The sequence below is a fragment of the Ceratina calcarata genome, unplaced genomic scaffold (assembly GCF_001652005.2).
Source record: "Ceratina calcarata isolate Rehan_Ccalc_2016 unplaced genomic scaffold, ASM165200v1 scaffold295, whole genome shotgun sequence".
NCBI classification, from domain to species: Eukaryota; Metazoa; Arthropoda; class Insecta; order Hymenoptera; family Apidae; genus Ceratina; species Ceratina calcarata.
In genome coordinates, this window is record NW_017151920.1 from 46,932 (window position 1) to 55,029 (window position 8,098).

Below are 8,098 nucleotides of genomic sequence, written 5' to 3' on the forward strand. Positions count from 1 at the left end.
ATATTAGTGTCAAAACCATATATTAGAATATTATACGTTATACAATAAAAATCCTCTGTGACTTAAAAAGACAAACCTTACTTCTGTATAAATATAATTTTCTCGTAAAAGTTGATGGCTTTAAATATTGAACATAAATTTTTATCAGGTTACTTAAACTTTTGGCAAAGATTTTACGGCTGATACAACGTTAAACGAGACTCGTCCATATAAAAATAAATAACGAGTTTAGTTTAGTCTAATGAATTAAATGAAACGCGTGAGATCCAAAATGGGAGAGGAGGAGGAGGAGGAGGAGTACATTAGTCGCGTCAAACACCGTGACTCAGAAATTCTTGGAGCCGGGCTGACAGGCGAAATGGGTCAGACGCGGTGCACTTAATAAAAGCAGAATAACGCGGCGGGGCTCGCGATTACCATATGAATTGGTGAGGCACCGTGAAAAGGAGCGGTCGCGGTACGTATCGCGTGGTCGCTCGCTGGCGCGCATGTATCGTGCCTTCGTTTTGTGCGTGTGGTCCGACGTTTGTGCGTGTACGCTCGTGCTTGTGGCTGTGGCTGTCATCGATTGTCAGCAGCGGCCGGCTTGACGAGCCATCGCTCACTTTTCTGTCAACGCTCGCTTCATGCACACGTGCCAGTCGAGTCTTTCTCTCTCGCAACCGGTTCCACGCACGTCCACAGTTTCGCGGCATCGCCGCGCGTTCTTGCCAGCTTTCTTCCTTTACTATTTGCACCTTTCACGCTTATTGTTAGCCATCGCCAGGGAGGTATTCGCGGTTTACCGAGCTGTAACCGAGAACGGAAGAGTCGTACGATGAGTCTCGGTTGAAAGGTCGCGCGAAAGATTGAATCATTTGACAATGCGTATTTCAAGCAGATGTCTGCGGTTCGATGTGGTTGGCCGATCTGTACAGCGTTCTATAAGCTTGTATTGCATCACCAGTTTCCGCTTTGATATTATTTATTTTAGCACGTTTGTTTTAATTTGTACTCTCGTAGTTCGTTACGAATTGTTATATTTAAAGTTTTCTCGGAAATGGAGGTAATATTTTTATTTCATGAAAGATCATTCAAAACATGGATTAGACGGTTTTAACATGTTTGCTGATGGGGGTCTCTTCCTTTATTTGCTTGTGTATCAGTGCAATTTGTCAGGTGTTAATTGGTGTTTGCACAACGTTAGGAGGTACATTATCAGGTACAAATCAACTTAATTAATAAGCTCGATTTGTTCTCTTCAACATGATATCGATATCTCTTCTCTTTGATATGATAAATGTTGAAGGTTCTATTCAAAGCGACATCGCGGTATTCATGCGCATTTACAGGATAGGTAAGCGTCAACCAATCGCGTAAGTAATTTACACATTGGGCCTTTGGCCTTGCATCGTTTAGATCTGCTATGAATATATCATAAAGAGGTGTCGCGACGACGGAAAAACCCAGAGAAAGAATTAATCGTGAGAAAAATGCGACGCTGCCGTAAAAATCCTGAGGCACGTCAGCCGAGCGAGACAGTAAGTTGGTACATCCGTGTGATAATCCGTTTTATGTTAGGTGTTCCGCGTACGGTTACTAAAAATGACAATACTTCGTTTTTACTTTAATGTCTTGAAGGTGGCACGGCCTCGAATCGAATACGGAAAGAAAAGAATGTCATTATTAACGTCGAGAATTTAACGAGCCGTAAAATTCTCTCGCGATTTTTCGCCCGCACGACAAGTAAGTCCGTTTTAATTGAGGAAGAGATCGCGTCGTAAACAAAGAAACAAGTCTTAAATGGGAAATTCAGGGAACCGGTCTTTAAAGTTTCTAAAATTACGTTGCCCGGTTACGCTTCGATTTCAATGTCGATTCCAGCCGTTCCGTCCCTTTCATATAGAATATAAAAATTGGACAAAGAGTTTTTTTATGTGCATTTGAAACCAAATTTTAGTAATTGTCTTCTTTTAATTTGCGTCAATGAGTAATGAAGATTTAGACATAACTAAGTATCGCCTTCATAGAACATTGATCGCTTTCTGTTGAAATGATGAAAATGAATAAGCTCGTGCCTCCGCTATGTTGCGTCGCGAGGGATGATGGAACAATACTGATTGTGAGGATTTGATGTGGTTGAGACAATGGAACTGCGAGAGGAGTATATTCTTCCGCCAGACAACTCGCCAAGTTTATCGCTTCTCTTTTAGTCACCTTTCTTAAACTGCATCAACACTATGTAACAAAACGTGTTAAAAATCTCTATTTGCTAAAAACTTTAAGATAACTGCTGGTTTCTTTTATTGATATTGCACCACGAAATAATGTATCTATTCTAATTTTATTTATTATGAATGAACTATTGTATGTAGTTTATCTTAAAATTTGTTCATGCACAACAGGTTCGGATAGTTTCAATTCATCGCTAGGAAACTAAAAATAACGTTTACCCCGACCAACCACAAATCCTAATCCAGTTCGAAAGTCACGCACCAGTAAATTATTGTACTACGAGCTACAAACGGAGTACATTTATCTTCTCTCGCGTAGGACCACTTGACGTACTAAATTGAATAATTATATTATGCCGACTATGCCAACAAATATAATTTAAGCGACGAAAATCTTTTCTAATTATAAGATATTCGTAGAGTGCACAATTCAATTAGAATAATTATGAGCATTACCAGATAGTAACTTTCCGATTTCTATAGATTGTCCAAATTGATTTTACGATTTACTAAGCAAGGTAGAAAAATTTCCATTGACAAAACTAAGATTCGTATAGGTCACGTTGATGTGAAAAATGTATGTAGATAACATAATTAATTTCTATCGAATAAATTATTATTGTCGTTGTCGAATAGACTGCAGATTTTCACGAAGAAAAAATTATTTATGGTATCAGTTTAAAAAGTATATTTCAGATAGAAACTCCTTTTATCTCTTAAACATTGCAATTTGTGCTTTTATGCATTACTTGCAGTCTTCATATTTTTTCCTACACTCCATTTTTTTTATAAACGCATAAAGTTTCTACTTGATAGTAATCGTTTAGAGTTTTAGAGTACAACTTCTCTCCCTTGAGGATTAAATAAGTTATGAAGCATCGTGAAATCATTGATCGACAATTTTTAGAAATAAGACAAACTCGCAGATCGCGAAGAATTGTAAAAACAGTTTACCCATCGAATCATAAAATAGTATGCGGCCAAGTGGTTCCGATCGTGCGTAAAAGTTCGCATAAGCACACGCTTGTAGGAGGAGGAGAAAGGGGAACACAGATACGTATGCGATTTAAAAAAAAGACTTGTGTCAGTCACTCGTGGAGGACGGGATGGCAGCTTCCGCCGAAAATAACATTCATTGATTTTGCGTTCTGAATGAACGAACGGTTGAACGAGAATGAGACAGCACAGCGAGATCGTTCAGAGAAAGGGGTGTATATAGTTATGTACGGCCATCGAAGAGAATGGCACAATATCTAAGAACGTGGAAGTTTCGCCTCCTTGGATTACGTTCGAACAGATATATACGGCACTTGGATAGATCCTCCGCGTGGTTCGGCGACCACGTATACCGCCTACGTTCCCTCCGTAATGTCATCTACGATTTTGGAGGATGTTACCGGGATAAATATTGGGAATATTCTAGCAACCAAACGACATATCGTATACGATCCTAGTTTATAGTCCGTATTGCACATGATAACTGTGATTCATGTTACGCATTCTCTTTCCGTACACCCTTTGTCATCGGTTTTACACGATTTTGCAAGATATTGTCTAGACTTGTTATAGTTTCCGTGTTCCTATTTGATTATCTAACATTCCCCCTTTTCTTTATATGTTGCAGTCAGTTTTTCTCAATGCTAGGTTGGTGCATTTTTATACTGTATAAGGTTCAAGTATTTCAAATTATTTTATATATTCTACTAATCGATAGTAGGAGAATCTTTTTTATACGAAATGACATAATTTTGTGAAATAATGGAAAAGTGGCATGAATGTTTCGAACTATTATTTACACAAATCTGCAAACGAAATGTTTCAAATTTTTATTAAAGACTGTAATGAAAAAGTTGGTAACCATATTCTGTACTTTTCTATTCGAGACTTCGACGAATAGCAATTTTTTTACTTTCTTATTATACATTACATAATAATCCAAGCCTTTAAATATCCCATAGAAAATTAAGTTGTATGGTTGAATATTAGAAAAATTATTCCGTTCTGCAATATGTTCGAATATTAATGGAAGTAGCATTTAAATGACTTTTAAGATTGATATGATCGTAAAGATAAATTAAGAAACGGTTAAAATTAGTAGACATAGAAAATAGAAAGAATGTCATGTGACCCTAAGTCAGACTTTGAAGTACGTCATACGAGAGGCGTTATTATTTGCAGGTCGTATCGGTAGGTGCATGAGGCATACGTAGAACCCCATGCGTCTTCGAGTTTATTTTATGCTCACTATGCCTGTGCCTGCCTCAACACAGCGTGCTTCAGAAGACTGTTCCTGTGTTTCTCTTTGCAGCGAGTATAATGAAACGGTAATTCCCCGTCGCATACGGCCGATTCGTTTACGAAGAGGATGCAACGACCACGAAGCGGACGTTGCCTCAGTCTTTGCGAAAACATCAACGCTTTCGCGAGCTTGTGCTAACGTCCGGCTAATACGCTTCAATTTTAATTTCTGTTGCATAACATTATGATTGGGATATAGTGAAAAGTGAACGTGTCAAGTGACAAACGATTTTTAAGAAATGCAAACAGTGAACGTCTGAAATTTAAACTGAATTACACGAAGCATAAATTTTGCGTTTGATGATCTAACGTTAAATATCTTGTTATCATGTTCATAATAAATGCGAGAAAATTAAGTGTCTTTCTTAACAAAATACTCAATTTGTACAAAGTCTTAATATTTGTTTGGATGTAAGTGTAATTCTGCTTGGGGAATTCCGTTGTAAATTCTTCGATAGCAGATTGAAGGTAGTGGACGCTTAAAATGACGTAGCTGCTGATGTCAGACCAGTTTATGATCATTACTACACCCCTACAGAGAATAATCGTAGTACACTTTGTTTTCAGTTATCGTACGTTCACCGTAAGTTTTATTTATGATATAAATTTGTTCAATCATTATTACACTGCTCTCTGAAAACCACATCATTCATTTCCTGAGTCGAAATTTGTAACACAGACATTAAACTGCAATTTTGCTTTATCTCAGTAATAATTTTCATAGAATGAATTCTTCTTCTGGTATCAACATTTTCAAATTAATAATACATCTTGTTTATTGCTAATTCATTAACATAACAACAGTCAAACGAAACGAATAATGATTATTATCATTTGAACGATATTTATTGATTTTCGAAGATCGTTTTCATGACATTTTTACGGTTTGTCTAATTTGTTAAAATTGCACCGACGAGCTCTATGTTGGGCCGATGGGTGCATCGTCACGCCGATTGTGGTACTGACCGATTGATCGTGATCGGCGCGCGCGTCAACCGCGTAAAACGAGAGGAAACGTCCGGTATCATGATGCACGTCTGTGTACCTACGGATGTGTGCGTAGAGGGCGGCGGTTGCCGCGGTTTGGCATCCACCGAAGAGATGACTTTGTTTTCCGAAACGAACGAAACGAAGCGACCATGGAAATGAATTTTTGCGTGGTCGTACAGCCAGACTTTTGTCTACTACGTGGGTAGATATAGAGTCAGCAACGCCCACGTCGTCGCCGCGATGCTGACCTGGCCAGGGGTGGCTGCGGCGCGAAAATGTCAGACGAACCCGGTCTGATACGATACTCCCACGCGCGGAAAAGTAGGACAAAGTCGATTCATTCATCCACTGATTCATAAAGAGTGGGCGTAGAATAGGGGCGCTAGGGTCGAACGACGAAGCCTCGCTGAATCCGAGCTTCTTTTGCGTAAAGGAAACTCTTTTCCTACTAAATCTTTGCCCATCGACCGTTCAGATCGTTTCAGGGGATTCCCTCGACCTATGCGTGGGCTGTCCCGCCCGCAGTTTCTTCTTATCTCATGCATTGATGTTTTGGGGTTGACGTCGCGTAGGTCGCGTAAAATCTTGTTAAAAATTTCCACCGGAAGTACGTGTCGATGGATAAGCATGTACGTTCTTCCGACGGCGGAACAACTTCGACGACGTGAAATAAATTACGTTATCGACGTATTAGAATAATATATTTACGTTGACTTGGCGATAATCGGGAAGAATGATGGTAGGGAAATTTAAAAGTTGATCTCTCTGTGTCCGGCTGTTCTCTTTCTCGCAGAGACGCACTCGATCGATCTGTTTGTCGTCTGACGCAGTTTCCAACTACCCGCGTATGACGGTTATACTTTGACGGAATTGTGACTCACTTGTTACAATGCGAATATAGATAGAATTCCAAGTGCGCGTCGACGATCATAATTCTCGTCTTGTTACTTTTTTATGGAGAATTGCAGAGGAACATTGTTCGACGGAATAAATTTCATCGTCGCAAGTGACGTAAATTAATGTCAGTCGAAATATGAGGAAAGTTTAATAATTCTATTTATTTCTTTGCACATAATGCGTGATAAATGAGAAAAACACATAAATATACATATACATATGTATACGTATATTATATTGCGTGATATAAATGCTATATGATTTCTTTGCTCATCGCATATTATGTGCAAAAAAATATATATATATGTATATATTAATAATTTTTGATTAATTGAGAAATGCATTCATAAAAAAAAGATAGCAAGCGGCATTTATCTGTGAAGGAACATTCTGACCGAGATCGGCGTAACGAGAGCTCTACTTTCTGATTGCAATTAGCAGTTACATAAGCTAGGAAATATTTGGGCTGGAACCGCGAGATGATGCAAGCAAACGATTCTATGGACTGTGCGGAGAAAACGAAAGGACGAAAAGTATAGGGAGGAAGAGAGGCAGAGAGATCCGGAACCGCGAATGTGTCCCACCCCCTTTCCACCCCCGAAGCTTTCAGCACTCGTGGACGTCCTCTATCCGGATATCCTATACACTGCTAAACACAATGCACCGTCTGCTATTCCTGGCCGTGCGCCATTGTCGATAACCTTTGCATTGTCGACCCAATGATGGGAGTAGCAAGATAGGAATGCCGCCTGCGGGCTGCTCGCCGAATCCCGGCCGATGTCTGTCGTCGACGATTCGTGAAATCGGTCGAAATTTCGGTGGCTCCTTGTCGGCGAAACACTCGGAAGATCGAAGGTTAACCGCGAAAGGGTAACGCGGTTAATGGAAACGAATTGCGAATACATAAGGGTATGAAAAGTGCACGACGGTAAATATCGCGGACCACGCAATTTTTAGCTGTTAACATTTTCCACAGCATCCCACGCGCGTCGCGTTCACCGACGGAAACTGGCCCCGAAACGCAAATGGAGATCGCCTCCTTCTCAGTTGTGACGCAAAAATTGGTGACAAGCATTTTACCAATACACGCGACCACAGACACGCGATTCGTTTTCCTCTTTACCGGAATGATATCGATGCTCTACCGAGTTTATTTTCCTTTTGAAAACGTACCTTAAAAGCCGTTTTATGTACGTGCCCGCCGTTTGCATGATCCATTGAACGAAATTGAATTTTCGAAAACATTATGAGAAAATTATTTTGTATGGTTCTTACGTTACTTACTCTGTACACTCTTCTTACTCCACGGTTGCTATATTTAGAATATTTACTAGCCATCCGGGAGAATGAAAGCATTCTAATATAGGACATGATGTATATCGGAAGCCGAACTGTCGAGGAACTGTTCGCAAAGTAAACGCGGTGCAAACGTGTGACGGAAGCGCGGCATTACTAATAAAGCGTGGAGGAATAACTGCATCCTCTCGTCGAGAAAAAAACATAAAGAATATCTTAACGGTAGGAATTTCGCAGAATAAATATCGCGATGGCGCCGTTTGGAATTTGGTCACAGCGGCGCGCGACGTGGCGCCTAAACGCGCCGCGTGTCAACAAATTAATATTCATCCACGCGAAATTCAAAGAAGGTAGAAGAGCCAGTTCGTTTGCTCCGCGAGACTTTTCGCGTTCCCCGTCCAACG